This window comes from Diabrotica virgifera, chromosome 6, assembly GCF_917563875.1.
Source record: "Diabrotica virgifera virgifera chromosome 6, PGI_DIABVI_V3a".
Lineage (NCBI taxonomy): Eukaryota > Metazoa > Arthropoda > Insecta > Coleoptera > Chrysomelidae > Diabrotica > Diabrotica virgifera.
This window is the reverse complement of record NC_065448.1, coordinates 104,008,799-104,032,075: the sequence shown is the minus strand read 5'-3', so window position 1 is coordinate 104,032,075 and position 23,277 is coordinate 104,008,799. Positions and strand designations below refer to the sequence as shown.

The 23,277-nt window shown below is 32.5% G+C and overlaps 1 pseudogene; it reads right to left on the bottom strand.

Annotated features, from left to right (window-relative positions):
* Nucleotides 1–20,259: 20,259 nt before the first annotated feature.
* On the bottom strand, nucleotides 20,260–22,432 carry LOC126886144 (dnaJ homolog subfamily C member 2-like; annotated as a pseudogene).
* Between the last annotated feature and the right edge of the window lie 845 nt (nucleotides 22,433–23,277).

The window sequence follows — 23,277 nt, the reverse complement described above, 5'->3', positions numbered from 1 at the left end:
GAAACGCGAAAGACTTATTTTTTTTTATTTTTCTAATCAACTCAGTTTAATGACAATTTTCTATCTAAATAAATGGTAACTATGTTAAAACTTATTTCGTCTTTTTCTGTTCGCACAATCCATCTATGTATCCTTATTGTATTAGGAAACGCAGCCTACCACAGACAACAAGGGTAAGTACCATTAGTAGTCAAAGGGATACCATTTTTTTCGTAACATTTTTGTAATTTTTATATAGATAAATAGCAATAGATTCTGATCTATTAATGGCGCCCAAAAAAAAATTAATAATTTCTTTTCTTTAGCTTAAATATTGTATGAACTCACACCCTAAAATCTCTTGATGATTAGAGCCGCCGGTGCGATTTTAAATTATGTAGCACGTATTTTTTTAAGTTTATGTACATCACATGTTTATCTAATTTGTCGTGCTTCAAATTGGCGGCTTTATTTTATTAAATCTTCACTTTGACAAAACTGAACTAAACGATCACCCCTTTCATTTCTATTACCTAAGCCATATTCACCGACATTTTCTCCAACTTTACCCTGACCTACCTTGGCGTTCAGATCGCCCATTACTATGTTAATATGTTGTCTCTTTGTTGTTCTCATCACCTCTTCTAAGTTATTATAGAATTGTTATATTTCCTCTTCGTCTTTGTCTGCTGTAGAGGCGTACACTTGTATGAAGTTTATTATGTTCTTCTTATCTTTAAATTGTATTAACATCACGCGCTCTGAGATTGGAGTAAAATTTACTACAGTATCTTTCCCTTTTTTTGAGATGATGACTCCAACTCCGTATCGATGGGTTGTGGTTTCATTTCCGGCATAATAAAACATACCCTGATTAGTTGTGGGACATTTGCCATTTCCTGGCCATTGTGTATCGCTCATGCCTAATATGTGTATACCCAAACGATCCATTTCCAGCACGGCGTTATCTAATTTTCCCGAAGAGAATAAGCTCTATCCATTCCATGTAGCAATTTTTATGGTTGTCTTTTTCTTATCACAAGGGCTTAGCAGGTTTACGACCGAGGAAGCCTTGTACTTATCTATTTGTCTTCCTCTGCCGGATCTTGGTATCCGATGTCCATGATCAGTATTTCTCCTTCGCATGTCTACCATGACGATTGCTACTAGGGGTACTCTATAAGTCCTTAATTCAGTGGTTCCCGTTGCCTTCTGCATCCTTATGACGTTGACCATTCTGTAGAGTTCATCCGCCTTCGAGACCGATTTCTTAGTCTCAGGACAAAACAGTGCCCTAACATTTACCAGCTCATCCACCCGAAGTTGTTGGCTAGTAAGTGGGGATTGCTTATACCGGCAATCGCTCGGTGGTTACCCTCACTTAGTTTAGCCTGCAGACCAACGCAGTTGCCCAGGGTGCGGCACGTGGAGCCATAATTGAGAGTTGGATGTCTTACGAGAACCGGATATTTCGAACCATCTCCCATATATTGCGCACGATGTGGCCGGTCTCATAAAGGTACTACTTCTATAAAACATCATAACACCCCTCTTAAGCTCCAGCTTAGCCCAACTCAGCTTATAGATAGAGCCGCTTTAAGTCTCACTTATGCTGCATCATAATTTTCGATTCTTTAAGATGCATTCCATGTGGCAATCCATTGTGTCAAACTGATCTAAGACTCAATTGTGTAACGCGTATGTTTCGTAAGCTGAGCTTAAGGCAAGTCTTAAGTTTAAGATCTGTAGGGCAACTAGGTATTAATTAAATTGCAAAAAGTTCTATCTTGTTTGACTTTTTAGAAGTAAAATCTCCATTGACTCCCCTATATCCCATTTTTAAATTTATACAACTTTGGGCAAAATTCAGAACCTTCTAAAAAAATTTATTATATTTGTATAAGACAGTGGATGCACATGAAAATGCTTTGATGAAATATTAGTTACATTTATTAAAAAAATAATAATATTAAGTTACTAAACAGTAGTATTTTTATTGTTTTGTTTAAAGAAGTAAATTGTTTTTAAGCTCTGTATGTCTAAACACTACATTTTCATTTACAGCTTTAAATTAATATCTTTTACACAGGACGTAAACAGTCGACTTACTTTGAAGAACAGCCAACTTGCAAACAAAGGCTAAATAAAGCCTTTTACCCGTTGAAGTTAATTCAGTTCATCCACTGATACAAAGATAAAGTAGAGATAGGAATACTCACCTAACTCTCGCCAATGAATAATAGCACTGCAAATGAAATAAAGTATTTATATCGTTTTAATAAAAGCAAGTAAGTATAAACAGAAAAAAATAAGGTGAAATGGAGATTTTTATGAAAACTTAGGTTAACTAAATTACCGTTGGACCTGCGGCATTATAAGCAGAAGCTGTTTAAAGAGGTTTTTATATTTAATACTTTTAAGTAGGTTTTTTAATGAAAATAATTCTTAACATCTTAAGAAGAGCAGATATTTAGATTGATATTTCTTGTAACTACTTTGTAACCATTTTATGTAGTCGGGACATAAAAGCTCACTAAATAAAATATTTGTTTATTGTGAAAAAATATATAATAGTCAGGGAGCCCAGGCCTATTTTCACCATTTACTACTAACAAGCTAATTTTTCGTTAGTAGCTTCATTTTGACGAGTCGTCCAACTTTTTAGATTAGAAGAATTTCTGTATGTGATAGATAATAAAGATAGATGGGATAGTCCAGTCGGGTTAGACAAATAAGAGGCCTAACCTTGCATGCCGAGCTGCCCCAAATTTTATTTTTCTAATCTTTAGGGAGGGTCAATAGTAGTGTAAATTTAAAATCTCAACTGAATTCTGGGGGAACCGTTTTTGCTCAATATCTCCGCCATTTTCAACTTCTCGACAAAAGTATGAAAACTAAAATTGTTGAAAATGCGATTTTCTATAAATTCTTTTATTGAAATATTTTTTTTTTCGTGCGGTCGATACTTTCAGAGTTATGGGGGAAAATAATGACCTGGGAAGGGTCGCGCTCTTTTTTGTTACGTAATCGGTTGCGCGTAGGTTTTATCTAACAATATTTGTCATTTGTAATATTTTCATTTACTTATTTACGAAATACTTATATACTTTATATACGAAAACGGAACAAACGCTAAAATAAAAGATAACAGATACAAAGAAACGGAAAAATCATTAAATTATACCACAGTATGTAATTTCGCTAGTATAAGTCATAGTAAGAAAGTTGTAGTACATTAAAAATCCTACAATTTGAGCTATGCCAAGTTTAATTTCGTTAATTGGTTACTGCAAAATAGCCTGCGAAAGGTCCAAAATGGCAGTTTTTTACTATTGCAATATTTATTGTAAAAATAACTTATATTTATTTTTTAAAGGCTTTAAAATGAAGATCTTTCAATTTCAAATATAAAAAAAATTGTAAAGCACGATTGGTGATCTCGTTGCTTAGATATTCTAAATTGTTTATCCCGAAAGGTCAAAAAATGTCGAAGGCTATAGCTTTTTGAAAAAAAAAATCTTAGAGAGTTAATCCTAGATCCACTCTCCTTCTAAAGACTTATGTTTTCATATTCTAGTGTAAATAAATACATAAAATATTTTTTCTACAACCGTGTTAAAAATGCAATTTTTAGCACTCCATACGAGCGTTAAAAATGCTACTTTAAGGCACTAATGCTTTAAAATTTTTATGGCACTGCAGTTCGTATTGACCGTATAGGCAATTTTGATGTAATGTCAAAAAGTATAAAAATTGTCAGTCAGTCAAGTTCAAGTAAAAGTTTTTGTAGATATTGTCCTTTAATTACGTTTGTAGAAAACATATTGTATGATATGCGTGTTAAAAAGTACATCTTTAAGGCACTCATGTGAATTTGGCACTCAGATGCGGCAACTTTCACATGCGTGCCTTAAACATGTACTTTTAACACTTATATCATAAATAACTATTAAAATCACTTATTTCGGGTTTGACAATAAGGGGGCAAATTTCGTTATAAACATTTAGAAGTGAAGCGGCCCCTATACATCCTATGAGTTTCCAACATGCAGGTTATTGTTGCTGAAACCGGGATAATTGTTTTTGTTTTCTTAAATCGTCGTGACGTTATTTATAACAATTTTAAGAAATTATTCCAGTCATTAACTAAAGAAAGACTTATATTACCTTAAAATAAAAATTTTTTGAAAAGAAAATTACATTTTATTATTAAAACTGATTTTTAAAGTGGAGTGGAAATTTGTTTTTCTTTACGATTGTGATTTATTTATCTCCTGTCACTATTTTTGCCCCAAATTTTAAAGAACCGCTTGGATCGACGTGAGATTTGGCATAGACATAGATAACATGTCAAAGAAGAAAAGTGATACTGGGCCAATGTGTACTTTTGCTCTGGGGGTGAGCTTAACCCCTTATGGGGGTGAAAAATATACGTTCAAAATAAGTCCGGAAATAGATAATCCGACTAATTCTAAGCAACTCTTGTTCCATAGCATTTTTTCACTAAGTTCATACTTTTCGAGATATTTGCGAGTAAATAAACAATTTTGCGAGTAAATAAACAATTTCTCAACAAAGAAAAAACACGTTCTTCAACACAGTCAGTTTCTAGCAAGTATTTCACTGAAAATAACATTCTTAGCAAAAATATAGCCCATAAAAAAGTGAAAGAAAATGTTGTATCCCTAGATCTAGCAAAAGAGTGAGATCTAAGTAATAAAAAATAGGTTCATACTCGCCAAATTCAAAATCGAATATTTCAACGTGAAATAACCCAAAAATAAAGCACTTTTGAGGAAGACTCATTAAAACTTTTTTAAAGTTACTAGAAGAAGATTTATTTCTGTTTTTTTAAAAAAAATCCTAGCATTAAAAGTAAGGAAGTTATGCCCAAAAAAAAGTTCGTTCTTTCTTTTTGGTGAAAAAATCGTGAAAATCACCCCCTAATTAGCATCCCAAATAAAATTAATCGTTACCACTTCACAAGTTACTTTACTCGTGTATGTATTGTTTATATTATATGTATATTTCATCGGTTCAAAGTGCTTAGTTTTAAAGGAGCTGTAGTTGAAAGAACTTGAACTAGTAAATAGTCACGAATGTATGCAAATTTTGAAAAGCCCTATGTTAACCAATTTTTGCCATACATAAAAAACAAAAAATACAGAATATTTAGAAAAGCAAATCCTACATTTTTTATGAAGAATTTTCAGATTATTGTATCTATATTGTACTTCAGTTCTAAATGTTTATAACGAAATTTGCCCCCTTATTTTCAAACCGGAAATATGAGATTGAAAAATGTTTTTATGCGTTTATTTACATTATAATATGAAAATATAAGTCTTTAGAAAAAGAGTGGATCTAGTTTAAACGCCACGATTTTTTTCAAAAAGTTATAGCCTTCGACATTTTGACCTCTCGTTATAAACAATTTATAATATCTAAGCAACGAGTTCACCAATAGGGCTTTACAAATTTTTTTATGTTTAGAATTGAAAGATCTTAATTTTAACGCCTTAAAAAATAAAAATACTCATTTTTACAATAAATAATGCAATTGAAAGGCCCAATGCATAAACCGGTCAAGTCACATAAAGCAAAATGTTCAGGAGAAGTAAAAAACATTTTGAAGTAAAACTGTGAAATCCTGATAAATTTTGTATTTTCAGTCATTTGAAGATCATCTTGTTAACAGTATTTTTTTTTAAATAATAAATTGTAAGTTAAAAAAGAAAAAGATATGGGGGAAAAAGAATTGGAGTTGAATTTCATATTCAAAAAATTATTTTTAGTAATTTATTAAATGAAATAAACCAAAACATAGTTTCAACTAAATTTTAATGCAGAGTTGATATATTTTTCTTTACTCACTGTCACTGCATTTTGATACCGAAGTTTCCTTATTGTCTGGTGAGACGTTTTGATGGTAATTTCGGATTGCTTCATAAAACCCTTGATCACACTGTGGCACATAATTTGTTGCCAAAGACATAACATGCTCGAATTTGTTCTTTTTTAGCTTTCTCCTTTCAGTGTACAACTTATGGTCATGGTTTGGTAAGGTCAGGGGCTGCAAGTTCCTCTTATCTCTTATTTCAAAAGTATTGAATACAATGCGGTTGACGGTTTCGCTATATTTAAATGTTATTTCACTATCTAATTTTTCATATTGCACGACAAGATATTTTGAGATGGTAAATTGGTTGTTCCTTCGTCAAGGGTTTCTCACAAAAAAAATTGTTACAAGTGGGTCTTAAAGTTCAGAAATATATCTTGAGTCACATTAATAACTTGAGACTGTTTGTTACTATTTTCAATAATTTTTGAGTATTCTTGGGGTAAATATATCTTGTCATGTTTCCGTTTTTGTCTTTCTGTTGCTCCAAAGCTTCTGTCACAGCGAAGGGAACTATGTCCGGGTTCAGCAGGGTATCTGTGCACTATCAGTCTAAGCTTATAAGTAGTTGCCAAAATGGTATAAAGAAACTGTACCAATACAAAGTTCTTGTTTTGGGACGAACAGTTATCAGAACAGTTTATCAGAAAATACGTAAATAGTGGTAACGCCTTGATTAATATGATTATTTAAAAAATGATGTAGCATACTAGCTACATCGTTTTGTCCTTTTGCAGCTATTGTCTCATCATAAACAAAAAAAAACTTTTTCCAGTACTTGCCACATGAATACAAAAATTGTATACCCAAAGCTGAATTTTGTAGAAATCTTCACTACTCGAGGACGCTGGAAGCGGCAAATTTTGCTGAAAATCGAATGTTAAAACTTCTACTTGTAAATCATGCTTAGCTAAATCTGTTTTATCTTTCATGTCTTGATAAAAAGTTTCAGCTTTTGTAATATGTAGTTTTTTCTCTGTTTCCAATGCTCTTTTTTGGTCATTATTGTCGGCGGCATTAATTTGATTTTGTAACTTTCACACTTCTGACAAGTATCTGACTTTGGTTTACCGAAGGATATTTTAAAGTTTTCTGTAAAAAATTTTCTATAATATTCATACTTTACAATCGGTTTCACATTTTCATTTTATGTTATCTATTATCAAATCAAAGATATACAGTATGGTGCAAACGTCTGGAATAAATTCGATATTTGGTAAACGGGCGACTTTAAGAAAAAATCCCGAAAGAGGTCGATTTTTAGTTTTAAGGCCATCGGTACATAATTCGCAAATATTTTACGACTATCCCTACTTTTTCGATCTTTACACGGCAAATTACGAGTAGTAAAATTCACACTGGTATGGATATGTAAACATTACTAGAATGTCATTCTACTTGACAATGTCATCATTAACTTTAAAGAGATGGCTTTTGAATGTTCTTGGATAACTGTTATTTGAATAATTGCAAATTGTTAATTCAGTTAAAAAATGTGATAATTTTTCACCAAATATGTATTCAGTGATTGTATTAATTTATATGTACAACAAAAACTAATGCTCGATCGAGAAAAAAAGAAAATTTTAAAGTGATTTTTTAATAATATATTGTTACTATGGAACGCTTACAATTTTGAACATCTTTAACAAAAAAATACTTGAATCACAGAATATATCCTGATGTATTCTCTGCTTGGGTCTTTCATAAATAATAAACCATAAATAACTTGTTATTAAGATCACATCTTAAATCAATTATTTATCAAATACACTCTCAATATTATGTAATCAACAACTCAAAATATTCCTGATGCCATATCAAATATTTAAAACTGTCACTCTGTCTTGTCATCATATTCTATTTGACGCAGTGCGTTGTATGACAAAGATAGCGAATGTTCGATTTGGAAAATATCACCACGCACATGGTGTCCATTTTTTTCGAATCCTGAAAAAGCTAATAAATATTTTTAAAAAATTTAAACGCAGAATGAAAGACTAAATTATTATCGGAGACTGAAAGTACCTTGGAGTACATAAAAAGATTCTTTTGAATGAGATATTTGAAATTAAAAATCACACTAAATTTTCTCTTAGATTTTCACCCCTGTAACTTATTATAATAAATATTATAGAAGTTCTCAGGGACTTTCAGCCCTCGCTAATAACGTAATCTTTCATTCTGCGTTTAAATTTTTCACAAATACTTATTATTTTTCTTAGGATTCGAAAAAAATGATTCTCCATTTGAATATCATTCCAGCCGAATATACGTACCCATCCCCTTAAATTACAATGTTTTGGTATATATTTCATATGAGTGACGTCATCCATATGGACTTTTTTTTAAATGAAACTAGGGGTCGTGTGGTAGCTCATTTGAAAGGGTATTCAATTCTGTATTCAGTAATATAAATATTAATATAATTGTTTATACACAGTGTCCAATTTTTTTTTAAATTAAATTAATTGACAAAAAAAGAAGAATGTAATTTATTTAATTCAAATTGCTAGAAAACAGAAAACAATGTTTATTTGACAAATAAGCATTGTTTTTCTCTTAAATTCAATGTTCAAACCAGCTCCCGCCATCCACCTGCCACTTGGAAGTTTGAACATTTAATTTAAGCGAAAAGCAATGTTTATTTGTCAAATAAACAAACAGCTGTTTTCTGACAGCAGTAAAATATACTTTGAATTAAATAAATTACATACATTCTTCTTTTTTTGTCAATTAATTTAATTTAAATTTTTTTTTGGACACTGTGTACAAACAATTATATTAATATTTATATTACTGAATACAGAATTGAATACACTTTCAAATGAGCTATCATAAGACCCCTAGTTTTATTTAAAAAATGGACGCCGTCACGTCCATATGTATAACGTCACTAATATGAAATATATGCCAAAATATCGTAATTTAAAAATAAAAATCGACGTGTTTCGGGATTTTTGCACCATACTGTATACAAAATCATGCCGAAAGCTAATAATTTAAGATTACACTTATGGCATTTTGTATCTGGGTTTCAATGTAAAACTCATTAAAAAAACTTATTAGTGTACCAGATGAATTTTCCTTTACAAATTGGGGCGCCAAATCGGTACCTGTGATCTTTAAGACAATACGTTAGTAAACATAAACGTACATCGAGTTTCATAGTTTTCAATATCTGATAGCGAGAGTGAAGAAGACGACTGAAATTAAAAGTACATTCACAAAATTTTTGACAATTTTTTTTTCGACTTATTGTGTAGATTCGCAGTTTTAATTCACTTATAGGCTAGATGGCTAGGGAGGGAGGCTTTGGACGACACACAAGAGGGAGTAAGACTGGGCGGAGAAGTAATCAACAATATCAGATACGCTTACGACGCAGCCATTCTTGCAGAAAATTTAGAAGATCTCCAGACATTAGTAAATCTAGTCAGTGAAGCAAGTTATTGGAGACACCTAAAAATCCATACATATTTCAGAGACAAAGTGGTTGGCAGTTGGAAAGATGAATGTAGATCAAGGTGTGCTTTCTTTTAATGGACAGGAGATAGAAGGGGTATACCATTTTAAATACCTTGGCAGTTGGTTAAATGTAAATTGCGACTGCGACGAAGAGATAATAACCAGGATTGAAATATCACGTAAGACTTTTATGACCTGGAAACCAGTTTCATGTAACCGAAGCCTGTCGATGAATATTCGCAAGAAGGTCCTAAAATGATACGTGTGGTCTAAATTATTGTAGGTTTGTGAGACGTTGACGTTAAAAACCACAATACTAAAGAAATTTAAACCATTCGGATTGTGGTGCTATCGACGAATCCTAAATATATCGTGGGTTTCTCACACTTCCAATGAGGATGTTCTCCAAATTATGAATTCAGAACGTCTGCTCATAAACATCATGAAAAGGAAAAAAGCAGAATATTTCGGCCATATAATTAGAGGACCTAAATACCATGTGCTTCGCCTTATCATACAAGGAAAAATGGAGGGAAAGGGATGGATTGGTCGAAAGAAACTTCCATGGTTACGTAATATTAGACAATGGTGTGGTTCCACGGTAGAAGAATTATTTTGCGCAGCAGCCGATAGAGAGAGGTTTCAGGAACTTGTAAGCATGATGATGGCCAACATCTGAATACGGTGACGTCACCTGAAGAAGAAGATGCTAAACTAGATAATCTGTTTTAATTTTAATATTTTGTACTACATTGCATTTTTTGTTACTTATTTCTTTCAGTTTTAATCCCGACGTCTTGAGAGGCAAATGCATCACAATCTCCAATTATTGTGTTCATGGATAAACTCATCAAGAAAAAAAACAATCTAATATTCAATAAATCATACTTCTTGTGATGATACATGGCATAAAATATCTGCTTTTATTAATTTACTTTCTAAAGTTGCATTAAAAAATCCAAAATTCAAGTCAGATGAATTTAAAAAACAAATTGTTTCTTTAAATCGTGTTTATTCCACTTTCTGAAAAGTGTAGTTAGTGAGTTTTACCTCTAATAGGACTACTGATTATTTTCAAACGCAAAATGTTTGAATAGGTAAATATTTTAGTAGAGTTTGGATGTTTAATACTCGTTTAATTACATACTTAAAAATCGGGAACAAAAGAAAATACTAGCTTTAAAGGTACAAACCACTTTGTAACACATGAATTGATTTGAAAACAATGGTTTAGTTTCTTTGAATATCAGACATTCAAATCTGATTAAAACAACGTGCACGCTTTAAACACTGTTACTGATACAATTGGTTTACAATTTTCACTTGAACGAGCACTATTTTCTAAATAAACTTTCAATTAAAATTACTTTACTCGGGATGTTTTCAAGATAGTTACATACCTGTATTCTACAAGAAAATGTAATAATATTATAGAGAAAAGCACCACGGCTTATATAAATTTGTATTTTGTCAAAGGCTAAATATCCTTTTATAAATAAAGTGGTATTTTATTAAATATAACATGAAAATAAATATTGGAAAATCCATTCTAAAAGATATATATATATATATATATATATATATATATATATATATATATATATATATATATATATATATATATATATATATATATATTGATACATGTATCCATGTGACTTCCAAAGTAGATTCTCGTAATACGCTGTTACTTCATATATACCGTTATGACTTCCGATTTCGGAAGTCACAACGTTTTGCCTATATTTTTACGAATTTGGCTACTAGATGGTATCAGAAGGCTTATATTAAAAATTTCGCTGGAAGTCATATCGTATCTAACATACTCATAAGATCAGATTTTAGTTCGACGGTATATCACCAGCGCTAGTGTTGCTCCCGTTCTACTATACAGGTTATGTACACAACGCGTAGCGTCTTCCGTATACCACACCGCTCGGTGTGACTTCCGTTTTTTGGCAACCCTGTGTAACGGTTTCCAGACATTTATCTGTTGTAGATTCGCGGTCCTAATCGTACTTAGTGTTTTGTGTGCCTTTTGTTTTTAAACATGAATAATAGCAGATCTGCTTTACTTTTAAAGTTAGCCTTAAATGAAGGTACAATAAGTGATTATATATCTCTATAATTATATATTTTCTGTACTTATTTCAATCTATAATATTTACTTACCTATTTACTTATATAAATTCATTTTTCTCGTGTTTTTGTTTACTTCCTTTTTTACAATGAACTTCTAATTTAATCTACACTCACCGGCACGAAAAACGGGCACCCTAAAAAAATAGGTAATTTTTGATGTCTCGTATCTCCCAAACCTTTGGTCCGATTTAAGTAATGTTTTTAATATGTTATAGCCTTATTATTTAACAATATAGCTATGATAACATTGTTGATAGACAGGTAAATTTTCATTGTATACCGGGTGTACCAATCAAACTGGGTTTTTTCTCAATTTTCACAACACCCTGTGAAATATTCTAGCCTTTATAAAATATTTAAATTAAAGCCTAACTATAGCTCCAGGTTTTATTAACATTCTGTTTTTTTATTCATTCGCTTACGTTGGATAATAAAAAAGTTAAGGACTTTAACAACTAGCCATGTTCTTTATCGATACAGGTGTTTCTAAATATAAGTGCGACAAATTTTAAGGGGTAATTTCTGCATGAAAAAATAATGATCGTTTGGCAAAATAATTTTATATTTGCAAGCATTTGCGGACATATCTTTATCAAGTAAACGATCATTATTTTTTCATGCAGAATTACCCCTTAAAGTTTGTCGCACTTATTTAGAAACACCATGTATTGATAAAGAACATGTTTAATTGTTAAAGTCCCTAACTTTTTTATTATCCAACATAAGCGAATGAATAACAAACAGAACATTAAGAAAACCTGGGGCTATAGTTGGGTTTTAATTTCAATATTGTATAAAGGCTAGAATATTCCACAGAGTGTTGTGAAAATTGAAAAAAAAAACCAGTTTGATTGGTACGCCCAGTATACAATGATAATTTACCTGTCTAGAAACAATATTATTACAGCGATATAGTTAAAGAATAAGGCTATAACATATTAAAGAAATACTTAAATCGGAGAATAGGTTTAGGAAATACGAGCCATCAAAATGACCCATTTTTTGGGGTGCCCGTTTTTCGTGCCGGTGAATGTATCTATTAAATAATCTAAATTATTTTTAAAAATCTTATTAAAAGCTTAAATACAAGAAATGTAGGTAAATGTTCTCATTTAACGAAATTTCCGAAAATTGTGTATTTTTTTGACCCAAGTAGGCTGAAAAATCAATTTTATAGTTATTGTTATTTCGAAAGTAATAAAACGTGTAAAAATTACAAAAAAATTGAATGTACAATTACAATTGAATGGAATTAAATACACGATAAAATGAATCAAGAGCGATAAAAAGTTTAAAGTAATAAATTCTAGTAATAATATAAAATACAGTAAACTCTCTCTTAAGGGGGTAGGCGCAAAATCTCTGTCCAATGCTATTTAAATACATTTATTTTTTTCGAATCCTGAGAAAACTAATAAATATTTTTTAAAACATACACCCAGAATGAAAGATAACATTATTACGGGGGACCGAAAGTCCCTTAGAATAAAAAAAAGTTTCTTTTGAATGAAATATTCGAAATTAAAAATCACACTAACTTTTCTCTTGTTTTTTCATCCCATTATCTTTATTAAAATAAACATATATTAGGTATATAAGTTATTAAAATAAACATTATATAAGTTTTCAGGGACTTTCTGCCCTCGGTAATAATGTAAGCTTCCATTCTGCGTTTAAATTTTTCAAAAATACTTATTAGTTTTCTCAGAATTCGAAAAAAATTAATGCATTTAATTAGCACTGGACTAAGATTTTGCGCCTATCCACAACGAGCACCTCCTCTATACGGACGGTATTTAAAACAAAATTCATTTGCCGATATACTGAGCCTGTACTCTTCCGGACAATCCCTTAAAATGATGTGTACCTAAATGAAAAAAAAAAATACATAGATATTTTTTCCAAATATTTTAGAATACAAAACTACAATATTTATATTTTATTATTTCAAATTAACACAGAGATGACAACGAGTGATATTTGATAACTTTACCTTATCAGCAGTAGGTAATAAAAATCTGGTTCTAGTGTGGGATCCGTCATTAAAATATTTTGTGTGTCGGTCATTAAAAGAAATGTGATACCAAAACGCGTTGCTCTAATAATACTTTAACATTGCTTTTATGTTGTGACTAAAAATGTTAACGGAATGTCTGCTTGGCAAAAGAAAACATCGGCACAATAACAATTTTCTTCTTTGATATGTTACCTATCAGTGGTGTCATGGCAAAATTAGCAGTGCGGGAACGCAGTGCCGGAACGCACTGCTAATTTTTGTTTACAAAACCTAAATTCTCTATTATTTTTAACTTTTGTTAACCAGTGTGGGAACGGCGTTCCCACGCGTTCCCACACCATGACACCACTGTTACCTATGTATGTGTATGCCAAATTTCATGTCAATCTTAGGTGGTTTTTTAAAATTTATGGGTTTTGCAATATTTTACCGTCAGCGAACGGACTAATAGAAGAGGATCCGATATAAGGCCGATCTGCATCGATATATTTAATGGATAACAATAATTATTGGATATGTAATTTAGTATGTTAACAATTATAAAAAACAAGGGGTGCATGATCTAATTTTCTTCTGACTATAATCAATTAATAATTAATAAATGATTTTTATCTACTCTATGTCATATTATAATATATAAATTTTTAGTTTGTGAAAACTGTCATTATAGATAGCAGTGCTTTAAAGTAAGCATGAAGTAACAATGTATTTTAAATGGGATTTACTTTTTCTCACTGTTTTTGACACACTTTCATATAATTAAATATTCTTTCTTAACTTTCGCGTTTCATGGTGATGACATCTTCTTTTTCTTCAAGTGCCATCTCCGCGAAGGAGGTCGGCAATCATCATAGCTATTCGGACGTTGGAGACGGCTGCTCTGAAAAGTTCGTTTGATGTACATCCGTACCATTCTCTCAGGTTGCGCAACCACGATATTCTGCGTCTCCCTATGCTTCTTTTTCCTTGAATCTTTCCCTGCATAATGAGTTGGAGCAAGTTGTATCTCTCTCCACGTGTAATATGTCCGAGATATTCCAATTTTCTGGTTTTAATTGTATTTAAGACTTCCATTTCTTTATTCACCTTTCTCAGAACCTCTTTGTTTGTGACGTGTTCTGTCCATGATATTTTTAGAATTCTTCTATATACCCACATCTCGAATGATTCCAGTTTTTTCATTGATGCCGCATTCAAGGTCCAAGCTTCCATTCCGTAAAACAGAGTCGAGAAAACGTAGCACCTAGCCAAGCTTATTCTTAGCTCTAACCTTAGATCTCTTGTGCAGAGCACAAGAGAGGTGATGACATAATGAGCAATAAATTACAAAAAAAAAATTTGACAGTTTTGTGGTTTGAAAGAAATTAGAATTTTTATATGTCACAGTTCTAAGAATTGTAGAATAGAAATGAATTCCAGTGACGAAGAGTTACAGTATTTTTATTTGTTTATCGTAGATAAAATATTGTATGAAATTGTGCGTGAAGTACTTTTTGCGAACTTACGCGATGTATAGCACACACTCCGTTTCATAAATAACTATTTTCATATATTAAAAAAAAATGTTTCGACCCGGGTAGATATTATTCCAGATTTTCAGATTTGGGCACAGAGTTGGATTGTTGGGGCACATATGGAGAGCAGGTAGCGCAACAACTATAAACTCAATTTTACAATGGAGACCCGGAGTTAGAAGGAGACGCGGAGGAACTAGAATAAATGGTTACAGGAATTAAAGGAAGATTTATATAGGGCAGGAATTAGAGACTAGCAGAAAAACAGAAGAGGATAGAAAGAAATGGAGAAGCATAGTCAATAGTATCGAGTAGCAGATTGGGAAAAATCTGCTCGAAAAAGATGGATCTAGATAGCTTTTTAGCGGGTAATCCCCACCTGGAGGGTTTAGCCATTTAATTTTTTATTACATATATTATTGGTACATCAAAAATTAAAAGGACGGTGCCTGTAATAAAATCTAAAATATTAAAATTTTCTATAAGTTCAAATTTATTTATTAACATTTTTGATATAATTTTCATAAATAAATGACTTACTATTAACACTTTTTTAATTAATTCCAATAAATCCATTTTACAGCAATAATAATATATTAGTATTTTTGTTAAAATAAATATCAATCATATTATCATAAATAACACAGGTTTACAAAAAAAACTAAATTTCGGACAATTTGACGAAACCATATGACAAGGGGGTTTTTGGAGTGGCTGATCACAAATCCGGGGTCTGCTCACCTCTATCGCGTCAGGTAAAGGTCATTTCAAGGTCAAATCAAGATAAATCGACAGTCGCTCTGAAAAAGTATATTAGGGGGTTCTTGGTGTCGCTGAAGATGAATCCGGAGTCCGCTGACCTCTATCTCGTCTAGTTCAACGTCATTTTAAGGTCAAATCAACAAATTGACACAATTGCTCTGAAAGTATAGGGAGTTTTGGGGTCGCTGATCATGAAAACTGCGGTCCGTTGAGCTCTACTACGTCATGTAAAGGTCATTTCAAGTTCAAATCAGGAGGAGTTAACAAAATGGATTTGACCTTAAATGGCCTTTACCTGACGTGGTTGAGCTCAACGGGCCCCAGTTTTGTGATCAGGGACCCCAAAAACACCCTAATATACTTTTTCACAGCGATTGTGTTGATTTATCTTGATTTGACCTCGAAATGACCTTCAGCTACACGTGATAGAGGTCAGCAGATCCGGGATTCGTTATAAGCGACCCCAAAACCCTCCTAATATACTTTTTCAGAGCGACTGTCGATTTATCTTGATTTGTCCTTGAAATAACCTTTACCTGACGTGATAGAGGTTAGCGAACCCATGATTCGTAACCAGCGACCCCAAAAACCCCCCTAGTCATATGGTTTCGTCAAATAGTCCGAAATGTATTTTTTTGTAAACCTGTATAATCAAAAGAATATCAATATTTTAATTTAAATGGACAACTTTAAAACACAGACAACTGTATTCACAGTAAAAGTTTCAAAAGATCACACATTACGCTCAAAATAGGAAGTAAATCTAGCAGACGAGTCGTTGTGACTTCCAAAATATGACAACACCGCTGGAAGTGACAACGCGCCTTGAACTACCCTATATATGGAAGCCATAACGTATGATGTACGCTTCGGTATATACGTATATATATACAAAATTTATTTTGGTAAATCCTTTCCCCTCAATAGGTAGACCCATTTTATAAGCCCCCCTTTTACCAAATACACAATTTTTAAAAAATAATTCCTAGTAGAAAAGGTGGAAGTCGGACAGCCTCTTCTGTATACCGGAAGTCACAACTTAACGTGCATCAATATATATATATATATATATATATATATATATATATTATATAATTAAAATAAGAAAATCTACGGTTTCGTTTTGATCTAAATGTGTCTCCCTCCATCCTTCGATAGTACTATTTCTAGGTCTACCTGTTGTCAAGGAGGCTCTGAATTTACACCAACACGACCGTAGGTTCTCGATATAAATTAAAATAATTTATATCGCAGTATGGTTAGAACGCCCTCTAAAGGGGAATAAGTGAAACGAATTTCGACTCGATTCAAGTTCCCTGTTTAACCCAGCTATGACAATACCAAAAGGCACCGTTAGAAAAATATTTCAATTTACATTTCAGAGAACCTGTATGAAACGAGTCTGTGTACTTCTAATACAGAGGATGGCATTAGTAAAATAAGAAAATCTACGGTTTCGTTTTGATTTAAATCTGTCTCCCTTCATCCTCCGATAGTACTATTTCTAGGTCTACTTGTTGTCAAGGAGGCTCTGAGGAAGACAAGTTTACACCAACACGACCGTAAGTTCTTGATAAAAATTAAAACAATTAAAACAACGAAACCGTAGATTTTCTTATTTTACTAATGCCTTATTCTGTATTAGAGTACACAGACTCGTTTCATACAGGTTCTCTGAAATGTAAATTGGAAAATTTTCCTAACCGTGCCTTTTGGTATTGTCATACCTGGGTTAAACAGAGAACTTGAATCGAGTCGAAATTCATTTCACTTATTCCCCGTTAGAGGGCGTTCTAACCATACTGCGATATAAATTGTTTTAATTTTTATCAAGAACCTACGGTCGTGTTGGTGTAAATTTGTCTTTCTCAGAGCCTCCTTGACAACAGGTAGACCTAGAAGTAGTAGAGGAGGAGAGGGAGACTTGATCATATGGGAGACTTAATCACTCTTTACTCTTTAAAATTTCAGTAAATAAGTAGCCTAAAATATAAAACCGGCAACAAAGCGTAGCTGTTAGTATGTCTGAAGATCCCATTTAATTTAGTTTGTATTAGAATACACAACGAAGAGCACGTGTTGATTACAAGTTTTTTGTCCCTACCGAGAATTGTTTTCAGAATTATTTTAAGTTGATTTTCTTTAATATTCGTTAAGGTGAGATTTTCGTATAATTTGTGTTTAACACCATAACCATTCAGTTTACGTTTTGCAGAGTTTGCAAGAGGTCTAGTTTGTCGTCATATTTTTATAGACAAAAATATTAAAATGGCGTCTTGGGGGAGACTTGATTCCATCTTATCTGGGAGATATGATCCCGCGATCAAGTCTCCCAGAAATTCCTTATAGATGAGTGTCTTTTATATTATAGATATGCCACGTCAATACAAATGGAGGGAAGGAGCAAAGAAAAGAACACCAGTCGATAGCCAGAAGTTATAAGAAGCTGTTTTAGACGTTATTAATAACGGGACGTCTCTCAAGGAAACGGCAAGTCGTTATCAAATAAATGTTAAGACATTAAAAAGATACGTTCGCCGACAACGATCCGAAAATGTTAAAATAACCTATTATCCTGATTACAAGAAGGCTCAAATATTTACAAATGCAGAGGAAAATATGTTTAAAGATTAGATGTGGCAAGAAAATTAACCAAACAAGCAAAAGGACTAGCGTACGAGTTTGCCGTAAGAAATAATGAAAAAATACCTGCTTCGTGGAATAAACATAAGCAAGCCAGTTACGACTGGTTATACGGATTTCTGAAGAGGATGAAGACCTTATCACTACGATCTCCGGAAGCAACCAGTTTTACTAGTGCAACTAGCTTCAACAGAAACAATGTATCAAAATTTTTCATAAATTTATAGACAGTTCTTGAAAGCAATGGAATTGGACCAGAAGCAATTTGGAGCGTAGAAGAAACTGGCCTTTCAACTGTCCATAAGCCAAAGAAGATGATTGCATGCAAAGGTGCAAAACAGATTGGTAAAATTACGTCAGGGAAACGTGGACCAACAGTAACTCTTTGTTGTGCAATCAACGCAATTGGAAACCATATACCGCCTTTTATAGTTTTTCCTCGAAAACTTTGGCAAGATCACATGATTGATCATAGCCCACCAGGGACCACCGGCGTAGTTTATGAAAGTGGATGTATATCCACTACTCCAATACTCTAAAATCTATCAAATCTAGAACCTGTGGACACAGATGTCCGAATGAAATTCTTACCAATTAAATATTATTATAGTTAAAAAAAAACAATTTATCGGTTTGTTCCCGATGACTTTGGTAAAACAAACTAAACAAAACAAAACTATGTATTCGCAAGATTACCTATATTTACTATTTACTTTTTGAAATATTGGACTTTTAATTCATATGCTTTTTACTCAAAAATTTAGTTTCCGAACATAAAAATCTCTTTCACATAAATTGACTGACCTTTTGCTTCACTCAGTCTGATGTCTTCTCGTGACCCAAAACAGCTCTCCCTCGTTGACTATGTTAAAGGCTACTCATCAAAGCCCTCTCCGTTCTCCAGCTTCAAAACTATCAGTATACCAGCACCAATTCTCCAACAAGCCGGGCCTCTTTTGACACGTACTCGATTCAAACAAAACTCCAAAAATTCTCTGCTCTCCTTCTCACAATAATACAGAATCAAAGAGGTATTTCGTCTCAATTTGATCTGTCTCTCGTTCCACTTTTCAACACTATTCTCCACTATCAAACAGCCACTGGTACTTGCTAACTATCTATCCACGAAAACGTCGAACTGCTCTTCAGCGATGCCAAAAACATAATGACTTCTTTTTCAAACTCTCTCAATCATTCAAACCACTTTTCCCCTTCCAAGTTGCCAAGAATCATAAACAACATTTTCCATTCGACAAACAAACAGTCTTTTTCAAAATTATTCCGACCATCCTAATTACTTTCGGGGAACTATACAACATTTACTCGTGTTGAAACAAAGATATTAAAATTCCAAACTTTATTTTAAAACCACTTTTCTCGAAAATGATAATTACATCCAGCTGTGGATTCTATAGTTTCCGTAGTAAACAAACTTCTCCATTTTAAACCTAAATACATCGTCCTTTTCACTTTAATTATTCACAAAAGTCTTTAATGGTTCATCGGAAAGTTCATTAAAAGAGAAATCCACTTACATCCAAACTAAATTCTAATAAATATTTACAGCTCAATATACAGGGTGTATCAAATTTATCTGCCCGCGTTATAAAATAAAAAAATTTAATTTAATTTTCATTTTGCCTTTGATTGATAAATTGAAAACACAATAACATCCCCGCCTTGTTTTGAGATAAAACCAGTATTAATAAGTGCAACAAAAATATGATTTTCTCTCGACAACAACACTTTTCTATTGTGTGAAAATATTGAGTCCCACCTGAAAAACAATTGCTTTCTTTTTCCCAGTGTCTCTACTTAGATGGGTTTTGGTAAGTTTTCGATCGAAAATTTCCTAAGTCTTTAGTCTCAAATGAATTTTCATACTTTTTGGCTACTCTGTTTTCTTCATTTATTAAATTTTCACATTCCCTCAATATTGCACGCAGTTCCTTCTCCTTTTCTTCTCCACATATCAATTTTATTTCTTCTTTTTTCTTTCTTAATCTCTCAGCTTTGTTTAACTTATCCACATACCTTCTCTCATCATGATCTTGACATTTATCTTTATCCTCTTCGTCTTCATAGGAATATTCCCTCCATGATTTAAAATCATAGCAATACGAATAAAAGTGTTCCACCTCTTCCTTTGTCGAATTTTCAGTTCCTAATTTGGGCACCCGTGTTTTTTCAGACCATCGGGAGTTTAAGTGAAAATAATACGTAAACGTTTTATAAAAGTCTTTTTTTTATCACTAGTACAAGGTAGATCATTGTCGAATTGTGGATCAACAGAATCGTACGCTCCTCTCCTACTTATATTTCCTAGAGTTTCATAAACCATTGTTATACAGGTAAAATAGTCATCATCTGTTTTGATTTCTTCCCCTAGCGCTTTACGTTTGTCAGGATGTTGCTTTAAGACTTTCTTCCTGTAGGCAGTTTTGATAATGTCATCTGTTGCTTTGTATCCTATATTTGGAATACCTAGGACTTTGTAATGATCTTGTGACTTCCATTCTTTAGGGTCTAAACTTCTCAAATATTCTACATCGTCTTTTTTTTTTTTTTTTTTTTTTTTTTTATTTATTTTTTTATATGGCTTTGGCAGTTTGCCATACAGCCAGTTACATGTTTTTTTTTTTAATCTCATTAGGAGCAGTAAAAAGTTTTTGAATTATTTTCAATTAAATATAGACTAGAATAGATAAATTTAAAGTTGGAAATCAATACAACAATTAGCGAAAAGAAGAGAAAATTTTATCTATATACATACACATTAACAAGGGTCACACGCTTCACGTCCAGGGGCCCATCAGGACATTATAATATAAAACATATACAGGAAAACTAGGCCACGGTAAATAGGATTAAACATATAAAGGAGAGAAAACAAAGGTAAACAGTAAAAACAAATTATTATTATTTTTTTTTTAACTAAAGAAAAATATTACATTTGGCCAAAAAATCGATTATGCAGTCGTAAATTAATCTGTTTTGAGTCGCTAGAGCAGATAAAACGTTAAACGGAGATTTACCGGTAATGTGAACTATATTATTATATAATAAGGTGGATTCCAGATTATTTTTGGCACAACCAAAAATTACATGATCTAGGTCACCTTCTACTCCACATTCCACACAGTTTTTACTCTCAACTACATGAATTCTTGCAAGATGAGCAGGAAAGCAAGCATGTCCAAATTTTAGCCTAGATATCGTTGTTATGTAACGCCTAGGGACATTATAGGTTCTATGCCAATGTGAAACAGGGACAGTTGTGTGTAAAGAAGTGTATCTATTTGGGTTGGTAAAGCAAAACTCAGACCATAGGTCACTCCATTTATGTTTCAAGGCTGCCTTACGTGTGGCAACCAAATCAGAAATACTTGGTAGATATTCTGTGGTTTCCCCTGAATAAATACTTAATTTGGCTAAATGGTCCACATGCTCATTATGTTTAATCCTACTGTGTGCTTTTGCCCATATAAATATCACATTTTTTTAAATTTCTTTAAATTGTTTCACCAATTTTTTAATTAATATTATATAGGGATTGGAGTATGTGCTTGGAAAAGTAGGTTGGTTAATAGCTGTGAGAACTGACATCGCATCTGTAACAATAATAACGGAGGATTCCCTGTTAGAAACAAAAACTAGGGCTTGATATATGGCAATTGCTTCCGCACTAAATATGGAAATATTTGCTTTTAATTTGAACATTTTTTCTACCTTTTCCATGGGGATGTAAAAGGCACATCCTGTACCGTCTCCTGATTTGGAGGCATCCGTGTAGATAGTACTGTGGTAATCCCAATTGGATAAGATGCTTGTTATAATGTTGTTATTTGCTCTTCCAGTGTTTACATAATTTGGTTTAATAAATTTAACGTCATAAAAAAATGTTTCAAAATCATTTGTATCTGTGTGTGATTTTAAGTTAATAGCTTCATCACCAGAAACTGTGTTTTCTCTAAGAGCTTCACATAGGGTTGGAGAGTTTTTCTTCATCCAATATTTATTCGTTAAATCATAATTGTTTAAATTTATTAATTCGGTATAAAGGAAAGTGTTCTGGTGTTTAATTTTCAGTAAAAATTTTTCGGCCAGGAAATGTCTTCTAAGAGAAATTGGAGGCTCAAGTGCTTCAACATAAAGGGGCTCAATAGGAGTTGTCTTCATGGCTCCAATACAGATCCGCAGACACTGGTTTATAAATATGTTTAATTTGTTTAGTAAGTTCTTGCTGGCAGATCCATATAACCAACATCCATAATCTACGATAGAGCGAATGTACGTCCTATAAAAAAGTAAGGAAGTCTGAACATCTGTTCCCCACCAAGTTTTAGTTGTCATTTTCAGAAAGTTTAGGCCTTTTTCACATCTATTTAACATATATTCTATGTGAAATTTCCATGTGAGTTTGTGATCCAGTATAATGCCCAAATATTTAACTACCTTTTTAAAAGGAATTTCTCGCTGTTTTACTATAAATGTTTCTATATTGGGAATATTATGTCTACTGAAAATGGTCATTACTGATTTTGTGGTCGACAGTTGAAGGTGATTTTCTTCCAACCATATTTCTACAACATTATAAGTATCCATTAAAAATCCAAAAGCTTCATCTCTCTTCTTTGTTTCGCAGTATATGCTGAAGTCATCTGCATATTGGATAATCTTAAAAGGATATTTTTCCAACTTTAATTTATGTAGGTCAGCTGTGTATAAATTGAAAAGCAAAGGACTTAAGACAGCTCCTTGTGGAATTCCTGTAAAAACATATCTTGGGCCTAATAAATGGTTGTTAAAATCCCTGACATAAACATGTCTTTCTGAATATAATCCGACAATAG